Source organism: Plecotus auritus, assembly GCF_963455305.1.
Source record: "Plecotus auritus genome assembly, chromosome: 4".
Lineage (NCBI taxonomy): Eukaryota > Metazoa > Chordata > Mammalia > Chiroptera > Vespertilionidae > Plecotus > Plecotus auritus.
Genome location: NC_137775.1, coordinates 70,136,797 through 70,155,585, shown reverse-complemented (window position 1 = coordinate 70,155,585; position 18,789 = coordinate 70,136,797). Strand labels below are relative to the sequence as shown.

The following is an 18,789-nucleotide window of genomic DNA, read 5'->3' as shown; positions in this document are numbered from 1 at the left end:
GACATTTCAACATTTAAAATTAAGAATAGATTCATTCCCCCCACCCCCCTCTCTAATTGAGTCTGTGTTGGCCATGGGAGCTGAGGAGAGGTCCGCTAGCAAAATAATTCTGGGATAGCCTTATTATAAAATGTGCTGGTTTAAAGAAAATTTAATTTTGGTTAACTGAAGCATCACTCTTTATACCTATATCTACTAGCTAGGTTCATTTTATATACCTGATGACAATAAGGCTCATTTTAATTTATTGTTGCATTTATTCTCATAGCTGATAGATATATGTTGTCTGCCTGGTAAGTAAACAGACTTTCATTCGAGGGTTGCCTGTACTGTGCTTAACTACCAATATTGTCAGCTCTTTTTAAAATTTTCTTCTCTTTTAAAATAGCTTGATAAATAGTGATTTTTGGTAATATTTGAGCCTTCAAGCAGTAATTAATTAAAAATATATTTTTTTAGTTTGGAGAAAGATTAACAATTAAAAAGAAAATAACAGTTGAAGGGTAGAGTTGAACTTCATTCACTGCTTTTCTGAAAATTGATCTTAGTTCTTACTGGGTAAATTGTTTTCAGTTTTAAGAATTAAAATTGAACATTTTATTCATTTCTTAGGAAGCTGATATATAACATGCAAATATACAATCTAGGGTTAAAAATCTCCTATGGTGGTAAAAATTAGTAGTATATTAAAATATTTAAGAACTGTAATTTTGAAAATAGAGCTTAAGTCCAGGGCTCTAAATATAATTATGTTGAATTCTAGTCCTTATAATTTCTTTGAATTATTTCCTTTGATGTAGATGAGATAAAAGAAAAAAGAGAGTACTAAAGTAAGAAAAAAATCTTACTAAAACTATATGCATCTTTGTCCTCATTGCAGCATTTTCTTTCCAGTCTAGGTGCCTGGTTTATAACTTAAAAATGTAAGATATAAACTAGACCCGACTCTCTTCTTATAGACCAATTCACTCATTCAACAAATACTCATTAAGTGTCTATTATGTGTCCAGGCCCTATTGTAGGAACTAGGGAGATAGCTATAAAGAAAACAGATAAAAATACCTAAGATCTTTTTGTTTTCATTCTATCTGAGGAGACAGTGAATAAACAGTTCAGTAAAATATATCAGGGGTCATATGTGGTAAGTGTTATAGAGAAAAGAAAGCAAAAATGAGTGGTTGTAATTTTAAATAGGATTAGGGGTATTCACTGAGATATCATAGGAGCAAAGACCTGAAGAAACTGGTGCAAGACTGTTCTAAGAGAGCACAGCAAGTGCAGAGCCTCTGCAGTAGCAGCTGACTTGATGTGTACAAGGACCAGCAAGGATGACAGTGTGGCTAGAGGGGAATGATCTGGGGCAGGGGAGGAGGGTTACAGTGGAGAGGAGTAAGGGGTGAAGAGAGAGGCAGGTAGATTGCGACTTTGACTTTTACTTTGAGTGTCCTGGAAATATATAAGAAGGATTTGAGCAAAGAAGTACATGATCAAACTATTGTAGCTACTATGTTAAGAGTAAATTGTAGCAGGGCAAGACTGGAATCAGGGAGACCAATAGGTGAGAGATGAGGATGGCTGAGAGTAGGTGGTGGCATTGGGAGTTAAAAGGAGTAATCAAGTTCTGGATGTATTTCAAAGATAGTGCCAATAGGATTTGCTGACCAATTGAAAGTATAGGTTTATTTTTGATTATTTAGGACAAGAAAAATTACTATGGCAGTGTCTTAAAGAGCAAAAAGGGGAATGGGATCTAGTAGACAAATGAAGTGACTGGCCTTAGTTACTCAACTGTTACTGGAATAATGTTGCATAGCAAATAACTCCCCGAGCTCAACTTATATCAATATTTATTTATCTTACTCTTAGCTCTGTGGGTGAAGTCAACTTGGGCATCTCTGCTAGAACATTTGATGTTTTCTGCCTTTCTTACAGGAATAAGTGTTTCCTTGCCTTCTTAATCTCAAAGTCAGTACCAAAGGTTTTAGGGCTTGGTGATTGTTGCCCATGCTACATAGCAGACAACTCCAAAGTCTTAATGGCTTGTGTCAGTTAATGTTCATTTCTCTCACTGCAAGTCCTGAGACAACTCTCTTTTAGACAACAAGAAAACTTCAGGAAATTGTCTGTAGTGGAGAACTTATGCTCTCTTAGGGCATGAAGGTAAAGGGAAATGTTTGAAGAAGAGGTTAAGGATATGTAGAGGAATTTGCTGGTGACTGACAGTTTTAGATCATACACTGGAAGAGTTCCAAAGTGGGAGGAGGGGTGGGAGATGGGGTCAGAAAGAAGAATAATTTGCTGATGGAGTTTCAGCGGCAGGAAACTGGGAGTATCTTACGCAGAGCACATGCAACTCTTCACTCATACTTGTTATCAGTATCCTAAATTCTTTTACAAAATACTTTGAGACATTTTTAAAAGCAGTATTAAACATGAGATTTGATAAGTTTGTGAAAGCCTAGGAGACCACAGAGAATCACAGGTCTCTTTCAGCTCAAAACATACAGTGGTCCTAAATCAGGCTTTATTATTGGTATCTACCTTGGGCAGCAGACTGTTTTTCTGGCTAAGCATGCCACTTTCCCCTAATGGGACTGTGGTTTCCCCCTGTAAATGGAAACATGGTGAGGAGGAGGGAGCAGTATGATTTATACTCATGCAAAAATGACAGCATATCCCCATATGAATGAGACCAGAACAGGCATTAACTTAAAACATTTTCAGTAAATACAGAGAAAACCCCTACATAGTTCATTTAATTCACTTTGAATAGTCTCATAATAGGGTAATAGTTAAGATCATTTTTTAGTACAGTCATGCGCCACATAATGACTTTTTAGTTGCTAACGGACCATACATACAACTGAGGTCCCATAAGATTATAATGGAGCTGAAAAATTCCTTTCACCTAGTGACTTCGTAGCCATGGAAACGTGTTAGCGCTTGTGCATTGCTCATGCATTTGTGGTGTAAACAAACCTGCATTGCCAGTCATATAAAAGTAGGGCACATGCAATTATAGTAGGCTATACCATCTAGATTTGTGTAAATACACTCTATGATGTTTGCACAATAACATCTCCTAACAACACATTTCCCATTGTGAAGCAGCATATAACTATAATTAGATCTTCCCTTTAAATGAGACTTTGGTGAGCCCACACTCTTATCTTCAACCTGATGACTCAAGCTAACCCTATTTTTTTCACCTCACTTTTCCTGGTCTATTCCCAACCCCAAGGACAAACATAAAATGCTCTTTCTATACTTTTTAGCAAGGATCAGCATTTTTTTTTTTTTCTGAAAAGGGCCAAATATGTTGATTTTGCAGGCCATGTGGTCTCTGTTGTAAACATTCAGTTCTCCCATTGTTGTGTGCAACTAGACATAAATACATAAGCAAATGAGCATGGCTGTGTTTCAGCAAACTTTAGAAATAGGCAGTGGGCTGTCGTTTGCTGACCTCTGCTTTATGTTCCTGATTATACCTGCAAGAACTACTTCATATTTAGGTATTAATTCCTGTTTGAGTCCTGTAGAAATACTATTTATTTCAGTGCTTCAGAAGTGGTTTTTACCTACTTTCTAGTCTTGGATATAACCTAAGATCTTGGGGCCCCGATTAACTAAGGGCCAAACTGAACAGTCTCTGGATGCTGTAGACTCAAATCAAACTTGAGAGACATATACAACTTGACTTGGATATGTACCTCCTAAGAAGAGAATTGAAAGCTCTTAGGGCATGGTTATGTGTGTTTGTGTGTGTGTGTGTGTGTGTGTGTGTGTGTGTGTGTGTGTGTGTGTGTTTACATGTCCCTATCTGTATAGTTATTCTAGACCTAGGAATAATTTTCTTAGGCTAGTATTTATTCTTTGTTGGTTATTACTTAGTTTTTACATGATAAAAACTGGCAGATTGCTTAGCAACTGTTAGGGTTACCTCTCTTTCCCTCCCCCCTCACACACTAATAATACTTTCATTCAGCAGTTGTTATTTTAGGGTAGAAGACCCTGTCTGAGAATACCAGTAAAATCTTAAAGGGTAAATCAGTGCTCTAAATATAAGCCTTGAAAAGAATCATAAATTGCTGGTGTTAAATGTGACCTTACAGGTTTCAGTTCAGTCTTTCGCCAAAGGTGGAAAACCCTCCTTTTGTGGGGTTTCTGTCTTGAGGCCAGCTGTGCACTGCAAACATACTTAAAAGTAGCCTGGCTCCTGTCAGGAGGCCTTGGCCAGCAGCTCTGTTGGGCACAGAGGGGTATGTGTGTGACTGGATGGACTGGGGAAGGTGTCAGGGAGGATCCCATCTTCTCCGTGCTCCCAAAGGCATCTCACAAAGAATCAAGTATAATCTATAATAATAAAAGCGTAATATGCTAATTAGACTGGAAGTCCTTCCGGACGACCTTCCGGATGAAGCTGGGGCTACGAGGGCTGAGCTGGCCATCACGGCGGGTGGGGCTGAGGCAGAGGCCGGCAGCTGCTGCCGCAGCAGGAGCAGAGCCCCTTGCATGAATTTCATGCATCGGGCCTTTAATATTAGTAATAAAAAGCTGGCTCAGGGTGTATTCGCTGCTTAAGTAAAATGATCTGTTCTTAGGCTTACTTTAATCTAGAGAAGTTTCTGCTGGAACATTTCATGTATTATTTTAAAATATTTTAAATTCTGAAATATATACAGGCATTCTTCGTATTACTGTGTTAAAAAAAACTTTTTTTTAACCAATTGAAGGTTTGTGTCAACCTTGCATCGAGCAAGTCTATTGGTGCCATTTTTCCAGCAGCATTTACTCATTTTGTGTCTCTGTCACATTTTGGTGATTCTGTCATTATTTCAGGGTTTTTCATTATTATATTCGTTATGGTGATCTGTGACCAATGATCTTTCATGTTATTGTTGTAATTGTTTTGGGGACTCCACAAACAATGCTCGCATAAGGTGGCGAACTTAGTCCATAAAGGTTGTGTGTTCTGACTGCTCCACTGACGGGCCACTCCCTATCTCTTTCTCCTCGGGCCTCCCTATTCCCCGAGACACAACAATATTGATTTAGGCCAATTAATAAACCTACATGGGTCTCTAAGTGTTCAAGCAGAAGGAAGAGTTGTGCATCTCTCATTTTAAATTAAAAGCTAGAAATGATTAAGCTTAGTGAGGAAGGCATGTCAAAAGCCAGATAGTCCAAAAGCTAGGCCTCTTGCACAAAATAGCCAAATTGTGAATGCAAAGGAAAAGTTCTTGAAGGAAATTAAGATGCTGCTCCAGGGAACACATGAATGATAAGAAAGTGAAATATCCTTATTGCCGATATGGAAAAAGTTTTCGTGGTCTGGATAAGAGATCAAACTAGCCACAGTATTCCCTTAAATTGAAGCCTAACCCAGAGCAAGGCCCTAATTCTCTTCAATTCTGTGAAGGTTGAGAGAGGTGAGGAAGCTGCAGAGAAAAGTCCGAAGGTAGAAGGGCTGATTCATGAGTTTTAAGAAAAGGCCATCTCCGTAAGTGCAAGGTGAAGCAGCAAGTGCTGATGTAGAAGCTGCAGCAAAGTTATCTAGAAGATCTAGCTAAGATAATTAATGAAGGTGGCTACACTAAACATCAGATTTTCAATGTAGATGAAACAGCCTTCTACTGGAAGAACATGCTGTCTAGGACTTTCATAGCTAGAGAGAGGTCATTGAGTGCTTGGCTTCAAAGTTTCATAGGACAGGCTGACTTGACTGTCTTGTTCGGGAACCCAGTGACTCTTAAGTTGAAGCCAATGCTCATGTACCATTCTGAAAATCCTAAGGCCATGAAGAATGTTGCCAACTCTACTCTGCCTGTGCTCTATACATGGAACATAAAGCTGGATGACAGCACATTTGTTTACAAGATGGTTTACTTAATATTTTAATCCTACTGTTGAAACCTACTCCTCAGGAAAAAAAGATTCCTTTCAGAAATCTGTCAATTCCTTTCATTGACAATCCATCTGGCCACCCAAGAGTTCTGAAGGAGATGTACAATGAGGTTAATGTTATTTTCATGCTCACTAACCAACATCCATTCTGCATTCCATGGATCAAGCAATAATTTTGACTTTCATGTCTTATTATTTAAGAAATACATTTTATAAGGCTATCACTACCATAGTTAGTGATTTTACTGATGGATCTGGGCAAAGTAAATTGAAAACCTTCTGGAATGGATTCACCATTCTAGATGCCATCAAGAATATTCATGATTCATGGGAAGAGGTAAAGTATCGGCATTAACATGAATTTGAAAGAAGCTGATTTCAGCCCTCATGGATGTCTTTGAGGGGTTCAGATCTTTAGTAGAGGAAGTTCAGCTGCAGATGTGGTGGAAATAGCAGGAGAATTAGAATGAGAAGAGGAGCCTGAATGATTGAATTGCTGTAATCTCATAATAAAAATTGATGGATGAGGAGTTGCTTCTTATGAATCGATTGGCAAGGAAATGGTTTCGTGAGATGGTATCTACACTTGGTGAGGATGCTGGGGAGATTGTTGAAATGATAACAAAAGATTTATAATATTACACAAACTTCCTATATAATAAAAGGCTAATATGCAAATCGAGTGGCGAAACAACTGATCACTATGATGCGCACTGGCCACCAGGGGGCAGACGCTCAATGCAGGAGCTGCCCCCTGGTGGTCAGTGCACTTCCACAAGGGGGCGCGCTGCTTAGCCAGAAGGCCGGCTCATGGCTGGCGAGCACAGTTGTGGTGGCAGGAGCCTCTCCTGCCTCCGTGGCAGCACTAAGGATGTCCAACTGCTGGACTGCAAGAGGGCGCAGGCCGGGCTTAGGGACCCCACCCTTCCCTAAGGGCATGAATTTTATGCATTGGGCCTCTAGTAGTTTATAAAGCAATCACAAGGTTTGAGGGGTTTACTCCCTATTTATTTTTATTCTTTAAAGTATTACATATGTCTCCTTTTTCACTGATTGACCGCCCCCCCCCCCCCAAGCCCCAGTGTCTGTGTCCATTGGTTATGCTAGCATGCATGCATACAAGTGCTTTGGTTGATCTCTAACCGCTGCCCCGCCCCCCCGCCCCGTCTTCTCTCTGACGTTGGACGTTCTGTTCAGTGTTACCTTGTCTCTGGATCTATTTTTGTTCATCCGTTTATGTTGTTCATTACATCCCACACTAGAGGCCCAGTGCACGAATTCATGCATGGGTGGGGGCCCTCTGCCTGGCCGGCAGTCGGGGCCAATTGGGGCAGCGTGAGGTTGGCCGGCTTGGGGGAGGGGCTGCGGGAGGTTGGCTGTGGGAGCGCACTGACCACCAGGGGGCAGCTCCTGAGTTGAGCGTCTGCCTCCTGGTGGTCAGTGTGCATCATAGCAACCGGTCGTTCTGTCGCTTAGGCTTATATATATATAGATTATTTATATATATATAGATATGAGTGAGATCATGTGATATTTATATTTCTCCAACTGGCTTATTTCGCTTAGCATAATGCTCTCCAGGTCCATCCATGCTGTTGCAAATGGTAAAAATTCCTTCTTTTTTATAGCAGTGTAATGTTCCATTGTAGATGTACCACAGTTTTTTGATCCAATCATCTGCTGATGGGTACTTAGGCTATTTCCAAATCTTAGCTATTGTAAATTATGCAGCTATGACCATAGGGGTGCATATATCTTTTCTGATAGGTGTTTCTGGTTTCTTGGGATATATTCCTAGAAGTGGGATCACTGGGTCAAATTGGAGTTCCATTTTTAGTTTTTTGAGGAAACTCATACTGTTTTCCACAGTGGCTGCACCAGTCTGCATTCCCACCAGCAGTGCACGAGGGTTCCTTTTTCTCCACATCCTCGGCAGCACTTGTCATTTATTGATTTGTTGATGATAGCCATTCTGACAGGTGTGAGATGGTACCTCATGGTTGTTTTGATTTGCATCTCTCAGATAATTAGTGACCTTGAGCATGTTTTCATATGTCTCTTGGCCTTCTGTATGTCTTCTTTTGAAAAGTGTCTATTTAGGTCCTTTGCCCATTTTTTGATCGGGTTGTTTATCTTCCTTTTGTTAAGTTGTATGAGTCCCCTGTAAATTTTGGAGATTAAACCCGTATCTGAGATAGCATTGGCAAATATGTTCTCCCTTGCAGTGGGCTTTCTTGTTGTTTTGTTGATGGTTTCTTTTGCTGTGCAGCAGCTTTTTATTTTGATGTAGTACCATTTGTTTATTTTCTCCTTAATTTCCATTGGCCTAGGAGCTGTATTTGTAAAGATATTGCTATGACATATGTCTGATATTTTGCTGCCTATGGAGTCTTGTAAGATTTTTATGGTTTCCTGTCTTACATTTAAGTCCTTGATCCATTTTAAGCTTATTTTTGTGTATGGTGTAAGTTGGTGGTCTAGTTTCTTTTTTTTTTTTTGCATGTATTTGACCAATTTTCCCAGCACTATTTATTGAAGAGACTGTCTTGACTCCATTGTATGCTCTTGCCTCCTTTGTCAAATATTAATTGAGCATAATGGCTTGGGTCTATTTCTGGGTTCTCTGTTCTGTTTCATTGGTCTAAATGTCTGTTCTTGTGCCAGTACCAGGCAGTTTTGAAAAGCGTGGCTTGGTAATATAATACAGCTTGATATCTGGTATTGTGATCCCTCCAACTTTGTTCTTCTTTCTCAGGATTGCTGTGGCTATTCGGGGTCTTTTTTTATTCCAAATGAATTTTTGGAGAGTTTGTTTAGGTCTGTGAAATATGCCGTTGGTATTTTAATGGAGATTGCATTGAATCTGTAAATTGCTTTGGGTAGTGTGGACATTTTAATGATGTTGATTCTACCAATCCATGAACATAGTATGTTCTTCTATTTGCTTATGTCTTCTTCTATCTCTTTTTTCAATGTCCTGTAGTTTTCTGAGTACAGGTATTTTATCTCCTAGGTTAAGTTTATTCCTAAGTATCTTAATTTTTTTGGTACAATGGTAAACAGAATTTTTTTTTAGTTTCTCTTTCTGTGAGTTCATTATTGGTGTATAAAAAAGCCATATATTTCTGGGTGTTAATTTTGTATCCTGCTACATTGCCGAATTCATTTATTAAGTCTAGTAATTTTTTGATGGGAGTCTTTGGGGTTTTCTATGTACAATATCATGTCATCTGCGAATGACCATTTTACTTTTTTTTTCCATTTTGGATGCCTTTTATTTCTTCTTCTTGTCTGCTCAGTATGGCTAGCACTTCCAGTACCATGTCCAACAGGAGTGGTGAGAGTGGGCATCCCTGTCTTGTTCCTGTTCTTAGGGGAAATGGTTTTAGTTTTGCCCATTGAATATAATGTTGGCTGTAGGTTTGTCATATAAGGCTTTTATTATGTTGAGGTATGATCCCTCTATTCCCACTTTGCTGAGAGTTTTTATCATGAAAGGGTGCTGGATTTTGTCAAATGCTTTTTCTTCATTGATTGATATGATTATGTGATTTTTGTCTCTCAATTTGTTTATGTGTTGTATCACATTTATTGATTTGCAGATATTGTACCATCCGTGCATCCCTGGAATAAATCCCTCTTGGTCATACTGTATGTTCTTTCTAATGTAATGCTGGATCCGATTTGCTAGAATTTTGTTGAGGATTTTAGCATTTATGTTCATCAAGGATATTGGCCTGTAGTTCTCTTTCTTTGTGGTGTCTTTATCTAGTTTTGGAATTAGGGTAATGCTGGCTTCATAGAGAGAGCTTGGAAGTGTGCCTTCCTCTTGAATTTTTTGGAATATTCGTAGGAGGATAGGATTTAGTTCTTTGAATGTTTGGTAGAACTCCCCTGTAAAGCCATCTGGACCAGGGCTTTTGTTTGTTGGAAGATTTTTGATTACTGCTTCAATTTCTTCAGTAGTTACCGGCCTATTCAGGTTTTTTGATTCTTCCTGATTGAGTTTTGTAAGCTTGTATTTTTCTAAGAATATGTCCATTTCGTCTAGATTGTCCATTTTGTTGGAATAGAGTTGTTCATAGTATTTTTTTATAATCCTTTGTATTTCTGTGGGGTCTGTTATTGCTTCACCTCTTTCATTTTTTATTTTATTTGGGTCCTCTCTCTTTGCTTCTTGGTGAGCCTAGCTAGAGGTTCATCAATCTTATTTATCCTTTCAAAGGACCAGCTCTTGGTTTTAATGATCTTTTGTATTGTGGGTTGTTTTTTTTTTTATCTCTATGTCATTTATTTCTGCTCTGATCTTTATTATTTCCTTCCTTCTGCTTACTCTGGGCTTTTCTTGTTGCTCTCTTTCTAATTCTTTGAGTTGTAGCGTTAGATAATTTATTACCATTTTTTCTTTTTTCTTTTTTTTTTTTTTGAGGTAGGCCTGTAGAGCTATGAACTTCCTTCTCGGGACTGCTTTCATTGTGTCCCATGGATTTTGGATTGTTGTGTTTTCATTGTTGTTTGTTACCAGGATGCTTTTTATTTTCTCTTTGATATCTTTGGTAACCCAGTCTTTGTTTAATAGCATGCTATTTAGCCTCCAAGTGTTTGATTTTTTTTCATTGTTTTTATTTTAGTTGATTTCTAATTTTATGCCATTGTGACTGGACTGAGAAGATGCTTGATATGATTTCTATCTTCTTGAATTTGAAGAGACTTTGCCTGTGTCCCATTATGTGGTCTATCCTTGAAAATGTCTTGTGTGCACTTGCGAAAAATGTATATTCTGTAGCTTTGGGGTGAAATGTTCTGAAGATGTCAATTAATTCCATCTGATCTAGTGAGTCATTTAGGATTGATGTTTCTTTGCTGATTTTTTGTTTAGAGCATTTATCCAGTGGTGTCATTGGGGTATTAAAGTCCCCTGCTATGACTGTACTGCTGTCGATCTCTCTCTTGATATCTTCCAGAAGTTTTTTTATGTATTTGGGTGCTCCTGTATTGGGTGCATATTTGTTTACCAGAGTTATATCTTCCTATTGAATTGCTCCCTTTAGTATTATGAAGTGGCCTTCCTTATCTCTTTTTATGTCCTTCACTCTGAGGTCTAATTTGTCAGATATTAAGCATTGCTACCCTAGTTTTTCATTTCCATTCACCTGAAAATTTTTTTCCCATCACTTCACTATTAGTCTCTGTGAGTCCTTTGTTCTGAGGTAGGTCTCTTGTTGACAACATATATGTATATGGGTCATGTTTTCTTATCCATTCAGTTACCCTGTGTCTTTTGATTGGAGCAGTTAATCCATTTATGTTTAAGATTATTATTGATAGGTACTTGTTTGTCACCATTTTTATTCTTTATGCTTGTGTTCCTTCTTCCCTTTCTATTTCTTCTATCTACAGCAGTCCCTTTAGCATTTCTTACATTGCTGGCTTGGTGGTAATAAACTCCCTTAGCCCTTTTTTGTCTGTAAAGCTCCTGATGTCACCTTCAAGTTTGAATGATAGCCTTGCTGGGTATAGTATTCTTGGATTCAGTCCCTTGCTTTGCATCAGTTTATATATTTCATTCCATTCCCTTCTAGCCTGATGTGTTTCTGTTGAGAAATCAGATGATAGTCTAATGCAGGGGTGGGCAAACTTTTTGACTTGAGGGCCACAATGGGTTCTTAAACTGGACCGGAGGGCCGGAACATAAACATGGATGGAGTGTTTGTGTGAACTAATAGAAATTCAAAGTAAAGGAGCGGAGGGGAGAGCAAGAGAACCCTCCGCTCTTTCGGCTCCACGGGCCGGATAGAACAGCTGAACGGGCCGGATCCGGCCCGCGGGCCGTAGTTTGTCCACAGCTGGTTTAATGGGAGATCCCTTATAGTTAACTTTCTCTCTGTCAGCCTTTAAGATTCTTACTTGTTGTTGGTGTTTGCCAATTTATTTATGATGTGTCTTGGTGTTGGTCTTTTTGGGTTCATCTTGTTTGGGACTCTGTGAGTTTCTTGGATTTTTATGAGTGTTTTTCTTCCCAATATCAGGGAAGTTTTCTGTCATTTCTTTAAACATATTTTCTATTTCTTGCTCAGTTTCCACTCCTTCTGGCACCCCTATTATGTGGATGTTGTTTCGTTTCATGTTGTCTCAAAGCTCCCTTAGGCTCTCCTCCTGCTTTTTAAGGTTTTTTTCCAGTTGCTGCTCTGCTTGGGTGTTTTTTCCTACCTTGTCTTCTAGCTCACTCATGCGGTCCTCAGCTTCTTCTAGTCTACTGTTGATGCTTTCTATTGTGCTCTTTATTGCAGCTATGTCATTCTTCATTTCTTCTTGGTTCTTTTTCATTTCCTCTTGATTCTTACACATCTTGTTGAATTTGTCTTCCATCCTTTTCAGCGTCCTTATGACCATTGCTCTGAATTCTTTCTCTAACAAATTGCTTGCCTCCATTTCATTTAATTTCTTTCCCGGTGATTCCTCCCTTTCTTTCGTATGGGAGCTTTTCTTTGTCTCCCCATTTTTGCTCTTCTCAGGATGTCTGGTTATTTGTCTCATTTTTTACCATGTTGACCAAAAGGCACAAAATACAACTCGACAAGACATGATACAGAGGCAACAAAACTTGAATGTATTCACGACACTGATAACCCCAAATAAAGGTGACCACCAGAGAAAAGAGAATTAGGGGAGAGAAAAGAGTGCAAAAATGATACTGAGAAAAGGAAAAAAGGTAAGAGACAAGAAAAAGAAGAAAAAAGAAGGGGAAATAACATACTTATATGGGGAGAAAACTCCACAAAACCAACAAATAAACTAAAAAATGCAACCAACAAACACCCCCCCAAAAAAGGGGGGAGCTGAATCTGAAGAGGCAGAGCTTATTTTCTGAAGGTAAGGTAAAGGAATTGAATGAATGGGGGAATGGCTACGATTCAGTATAGAGGAGGTATAAAGAGAATGAGTGTATAAGAAAAAAAGTGAAAAACAGAAAACTCAATAAAATAAAATTAATTAAAAAGATAATTTAAAAATATGTAATATATATATGAAAAAAATTCCCCTTTATCCATCTATTTTTGGAAAAGAAGAATATAGAGTAGAGAGCAGATAGGTCAGAGTTTTGTGAGTGAAACTAATTAAGCAATTAGTTGAAGAGAGCAAGGGAGGAGAGGAAAAACAAAAGCATAAAATAAAAACAAAACAAAAAAGCAAACAAACAACAACAAGAAAAAAAATTGACTAGCGCAGAAAGAGAAAAGAGAAGGGTGCATAGACTTGGAGCAGAGAGACGAAATTAGATATATGAGTAAGCCAACAGAGACTACTATAATAGTAATGCATCAATAACGCAGATAAAGAAGATCAATTTTTTACCAGTAAAAAGAGAGAAAAACTAAAGCAGGGACATGAGAAGAGAAACAGGATGAACAGGGAGAAGTGAAGAAGAAAAGGTTGGCAAAAAGGAAAAAATGATATAAAGTAAAATAATGCTATAAAAATAAAAATAGAATGTAAAGCACTAATCCAAAAGAAATAAAAGGTAAAAAAAACTATATAATAAAAGGTTAATAAGCAAATCAACTGTTCGGTATGATGTGCACTGACCACCAGGGGCAGATGCTCAACACAGGAGCTGCCCCCTGGAGGTCAGTGCATTCCCACAAGGGGAGCACTGCTCAGCCAGAAGCTGGGCTCATGGCTGGCGAGCGCAGCTGCCATGGCGGCTGGAGTTTCTCCTGCCACTGCGGCAGCACTAAGGACCCCTTGGGGGATGTCCGATTGCCAGCTTAGGCTCACTCTACATGGACATCCTCAGAGGGGTCCCGGACTGTGTGAGGGCTCAGGCCGGGCTGAATGACCCTCCCTCCCTCCCCAGTGCACAGATGTCGTGCACCAGGCTTCTAGTAATAATAAATAATAGTAATAATAAATTTAAAAAATAATAAAAATAATAAAATAAAGAAAAAAAAAAGAAACTTTAATTTTTTAAGTAAAAGAGAAAATAAATAAATGAAGTAGTGAAGTGTTGTTCGCTTCAGCTGAGTTTTAATGTCCCATGCGGGCTGGTTTAAGACCCCTCTCTACTGTTCTGTCTGCCACGTCTCAGTTTCCTGTTACGTAGTCAGCACCGTGTTGAAGTTCCCAGCAACCCACCACTCCTCTGTGTCAGACTCCACCACCTTGGTTTCAGGCAGGCAGGATCAATCTGCCCGCTTTGTTTTTCTGCCTCCTTTCAGTCGTATTTATATAAGCGTTTATTTCTGACATGGGCTCTAGGTTGCCTGTTGCTGTATTAGTTTCCAGGACCAAATGGCTTCTCAGTCCAGTCCCTGAGGGCTCCCTGGGTTTATTCAGAATCCTTGTTTCCCTGCCGAGCTCAAGGCTGGGTGCGGCTGCGCTGCTAGGAGAAGGCTGGTCCTCAGGAGAAAAAAGGCTGTTCAGGGTTGGAGGGACTGGACTGTCTCAGAGCCGGCTTCCCGGTCAGCTCTCCCTGTTTTGCTCCCAGCTTCCACAAAGCCACCTTCCCCTGCATCACAAAACCATCTTCCCCTGCATCACAGTCTTGGTGAGTGTTTGTAATTGAAAGATCCTATGTACTGGGCTTAGCGAATAAAAGCAAGGAAAATATAAAGACAGCAACCACGCCGCTGCGCATTTCTTTCCCCCTGGCACTGTGCGGCTGGTGCAGAACTTCAGGCTGCCTTTCTGGCCACAGCCTCCCATGGCTGTGGACTAAGATCTAGAGTCCCTGGCTGCCAGCAGCCCAGTGGACCCCCTTACACAGTCGAGTGTTACGCGTGTCCCCAAGGGATGCGGGCTTGGTGCAGCGCAGTTTCCTTCTGACCCTCTAGTCCCTGTTGCGCTCGTCTCTCTCTCCAGCCCAGATCCCTGACCCTACCGTTCTCCAGGCATCCTGTCCTTTGGGGCCACAGATTGCCTCACCAGCTGTGTTTAATTCGCCAATTCCAGGTGGATGTTATTTGATTCAGCTGTTCCTTCTGCTCTATGAGAAGGCACAGGACCCATCCACCTATTTGGCAACCATTTTGTCTCCCTCTGGACAAACTTTTTAGGAGCCCAGGGCCGGGGAGGCTGGAGTCTCAGTGTCCGTGGGTTCGCAGCCAACGCAGCTGGTCCCTAGGCGTTGTGGTTGTAGGGTCCCGGGAGGTATCCGAGGTCTCCCAGGGTGGAGGTGAGGGTGGGATCTTGGTCACAGCCGCTCTCCCCTTCAAGATGGCGTGGTCTCTGCGGCAGAGCTAGCTGCCCCAGGAGAGATTTCAGCAGCAGTAGAGGCTGCCCAGCTAGGGGAGCCTGGTCCATCAGCCCCCAACAGTCCTGCATAATATAACTGTCCCTCACTCACAAATACAGACACGCCCCACACGTCCATGCACTCCCCTTTCGCTCCCTCACTCACACTCTCTTCCTCATTGCTGTCCTGTCGGCCACCATCTTCAATAAGGATTGACTTCAATTTTGAAAGAAGTTCTGTGGTACATAAAATGCTATCAAATAGCATTGCATGCTACAGAGAAATCATTCATGAAAAGAAGAGTCAGTCGATATGGCAAACTTCATTGTGGTCTTATTTTAAGAAATTGCCACAGCCACCCCAGTCGTCAGCAACCACCACCCTGATCATCAGCCGCCATCAACATGGAGGGAAGACCTTCCATCAGCAGAAAGATTGATGTGCTGAAGGCTCAGGTGATGGCTAGTGATTTTTAGTAATAAAGTATTTTTAAGTTAAGGCATGTACATTGCTTTTTTTTTTTTTAGACATAATGCTATTGCACACTTAATAGACTATAATGTAAATAACTTTTATGTGCACTAGGAAAACAAAAAATTAGTGTCAATCAATTTATGTGATACTCGTTTTATTGTGGTGGTTTGAACTGAACCTGCAATATGTTCAAGGTATGCTTGTGAAGGAGTAGATAAAAGTTCCCTCAGTTTTTTCTTAATGGAAAAGCTCAAGGAATATACAGTTTTGGACAAGTTTTAAAGTTTTTCATTCATGCTTATATTTCAGTAAATAAAACTTATCACAAGGGTCAAGTTAAAATGGGTTGACAATGCTAATTAATCATAGGTATCAGTATATAACATACCTAATTGTCTAATAATGTATATTCCAGTTTTATATAATGAAAGAGATAACACCATTACTCTTTTTTTGTCTAAAATTTATTTTTTTTGTTTCCAAAAGATTTTTTTGGATAGAAACTAACTAAAGGATAAAATACCAGTAGAAAGTGCTCTACTGACTTTAAAGCAGAGAATTCCTATGGAGAAATTTCTATTTCTCAATGCTGTAAAATAAAACAAGTTTGGGAATGAACTGAGTAGAATACCAGACTTAGCAGAGGCAGGCCTAGAAAACTGCCAGTGTCGAGCTATGCATTGACCAGACCAGGAGGATGTGTATGTACTTGTGTGCACACCTTCTCCAGGGGAGGGGTAAAGAGAAGCAAGACTAGTACAAGTGCCTGAAGTAATTTTATAGTCTGTTATGTTTTTCAGATATGGTTTAAAACCTGATAAAAACTTACATTGCTTTTTGCTCAGAAGAGTGTGTTCAGTGAGCTATTATAAACTATTACCACTCTTTCAAAGAGGGAGGGGTCTTAGGAATTGGTTTTATTTTTGGTAATCACACCTATGGAGGAGAGAAAATGCAGATAGGTGAATATATTGCTATTAGAGAACTGGCAGTAGGCAGATACTTGCTGGCACCAGAAATGGGTGGTGAGGGGGCGGGATCTCCATGCTATCCCAAACTTTAGGAGCGAGCACTTCTTGGTAGTGCTAGAACAGCACAGAACCTCTGGTGGACAGGATAGCAAAGAGACAATATTTAGGTGCTTCACGGAGTGAAAACTGACATGTGAATGACACTACTTCTGATTGCCTAAGAGTGGCTTAAACATATAAGACATTTAATTATCTTACTAGATGAGAAATCTAGAGGCCTGGTGGAGGGCCGTGCAGTGTTGAAACAGCGAGGTCTGGAGTCACGCTTCTCTTTCCTTCTTCCCATTCTGCCACCCTCAGCACAGCACTGGCTTTAATCTTTAGGTTTGTACCTTCATGGTCAACAAATGGCTGGTACAGCTCTCAGCACCTCATCCTCACAGGACCACATCCAAAGGGTGTTTTTTTTTTTTTTTCTACAAGTTTCTTTTCTCAGAAAGAACTTTTCCCAGAAAATTTCCCCGGCACTGTTCTCAGGGTCCTCCTGACCAGAACTGTATTATATGAGCTCACTCTAGTTGTAATGAGGCTAGGAAAATAATATTCATCCTCTAGAGTGGGAGGTAGGCTCTGCCATCAAGAAGCACCACACAGGGCCTTGACAGCTGTAGTACCTGGAACAGGTTCATTGCCACCTTTACAACCCTTCAGGATAGTAGGACAGTATTTTATACATACTCTCACACACTCACTTTTCCCCTCCACTTTTCCTTATCTGGGAAATGGAAGTAAGAACCCCTCTGTGGTTGATGGCAGAATAAATTAATAAATAAATGGGAAACGCAGTAACTGGTGTGCAGTGCTGGGCCGAGACTATAGCCTGAATATCAGGTCAGAGGAGGTCAGTAAGAGGTAACTTGGGAATGAAAACCAGGGCCGTAAAGCATGATCTTTGGCCAGTGGAGGATTTGTAGCTGCCTGAAAAACTGAGGAAACTGGGCAACCTCAAAGAAATCTAGTCTGTCACCATTTGTTAAACATTTAGGAAGAAATTTGTATTACACAATTTGGTATTTCATATTTATATATGTCATCTTTTTGAGGCTTAAAATGGTATAGAAATATTTTATAGATATTTATACATTTATATAAATTAAGATATTTAAAACTATGAGTTCTATGAAGTTTGCTTCTTAAACCACTTCTTAGCAATCTCAAGACAGCAATGTGTGTATCTCCTGAACGATGGAGAGTGCTACTGGGCTCCTCTGCACAGTACTGTTGTACCCATTCATACAAGCATCCCTGCTTCAAAGCCGGCCAGGTTACATGGAGGGGCTTGGAAAGGGAGCGGTGAACAGAACAGAGGTTCAGGTTGTCTTTTAAGACCACTTCAGTCATTTTAGTCAGTTAGCCTTAAAATTGCCTATTTAGCATTAAGGAAGATTAATTGAAAATAAAAACAAATAGTTCCACTTAACTCTCAGGCACCTATATTTAAGCACTTGAAAACAGTCTATAGCTTGAAAATTTTTATATGCTTCAAATAGACATTTGTGACTTGAATTTACAAGGTAATATATGGAAGTTTATTTCATTTATAAAGCAAGTTATGTCTTAATATAAAGGAACTCCAAGTAATATTTTTATTAAGGAAAAAGCTTTAAATGGTTTCAGGAGTAGAAAATAAAAAGAGTTCTTTGAGTAACATGAAAATTTATAAAGCTTTAAGAAGACAGAGTTTTGCCATTAAGGAGAGAACCACTGCATCTCATGGAAGCAGCCTTCTTTAATCATTGCTGTCTCCACTTTAAATTCATTCTTTCTCAGGATGACATCTCAGTAGTCACCGATGAAGAATTAGACTTGGCAGTTTTCACTGTAGCAAGGGTACACTCAAAGCTGAATGTTTGTGTTCAGTAAAAAGCGGTAATGAAAAACATAACATCCATTTCCTTATCTGCCTTAAACTAGATTAGCAATACATAAAATCTCATGTTGCTCTTTGACATTTTTTTTATTATTTGTGCAAATAGATTATGACCAGCTAATGCCTCTGACATTCAATAAAGGATGAATTCAATTAATATTTATTGAGGCCCAACAGAGTTCATGGAACTCTAGTAAATACCAGAAAAATGCAGCTGTGTGCAAGTGGGGGATGAGGTTCCAGTCTGTAAACTAGAAGACGGTGTTATTGTTGAG

At 39.6% G+C, this 18,789-nt stretch overlaps 1 protein-coding gene across 4 annotated transcripts in view; it reads left to right on the top strand.

The window, feature by feature from the left end:
* The window catches only part of SMAP1 (small ArfGAP 1), a 157,416-nt gene that overhangs the window by 119,082 nt on the left and 19,545 nt on the right, over nt 1-18,789 (top strand). The gene's annotated exons all lie outside the window — the stretch shown is intronic.